This window comes from Capsicum annuum, unplaced genomic scaffold, assembly GCF_002878395.1.
Source record: "Capsicum annuum cultivar UCD-10X-F1 unplaced genomic scaffold, UCD10Xv1.1 ctg82766, whole genome shotgun sequence".
NCBI lineage: Eukaryota > Viridiplantae > Streptophyta > Magnoliopsida > Solanales > Solanaceae > Capsicum > Capsicum annuum.
The window spans coordinates 1-663 of record NW_025893582.1 but is presented as its reverse complement, the minus strand read 5'-3'; the positions used below and the strand labels follow the sequence as shown (position 1 = coordinate 663).

The following is a 663-nucleotide window of genomic DNA, read 5'->3' as shown; positions in this document are numbered from 1 at the left end:
TCTTATATTGAATCCCCTCGGTGGGAATCTTGACTCCATCTCTGTGTTTAGTTCGGGCTTATCAGCTCGAGTGAATCAATTTAGATAAGACCTTCGCGACTCTAGTCGCGACAGTCATGACTAGATGAACATGTATTCATCGCCTATTACTGTTTTAAATTTAAAGCACAAGTTGACAGTATTTGCAGATAACTCTTATTCCACCATTCTAAGAACCATACAGCCATTTTGTGGTCCAACAGGACATTTGAACACCCAAAAGAAAAAATATATGGCATATATCTAGGAGATGAAATGAGCAATAACATTACAAGTAAAATCCAAGCAAAAAATAAATGTTGTTCTATGCAAATTGTAACAAAAGAAAATTAATGAACTAGCAGAAGAATATTGGGACAGGGCATCTTTTACATGATACAGCAGTTCTGTTGGCCTTCCAACATCTCTGGGGATCTGCAAAACCAGAGGGGACAATTAGGCTCAATATAAGAAAAAACAAGGTAACATTGTTGTCTAATCGGAAGTATTTAAAAACATCAAACAGTTATCAGTATGAAGTTAACTCTATATGCACAAAATCCTGAAAATATCAGAGGACTTACAATTGTCCAAGAGAAGATATATCAAAGTCCGGAGCAAGCTCATGAACAATATCATTTGGCG

The 663-nt window shown here is 36.2% G+C and overlaps 1 long non-coding RNA gene across 1 annotated transcript; it reads right to left on the bottom strand.

Annotated features, from left to right (window-relative positions):
* Nucleotides 1-260: 260 nt before the first annotated feature.
* On the bottom strand, nt 261-663 carry LOC124895509. Its single transcript, XR_007051764.1, has 2 exons — nt 603-663; nt 261-453 (listed from the first exon to the last, which is right to left on the bottom strand). It is a non-coding gene; the product is annotated as an uncharacterized LOC124895509 (long non-coding RNA).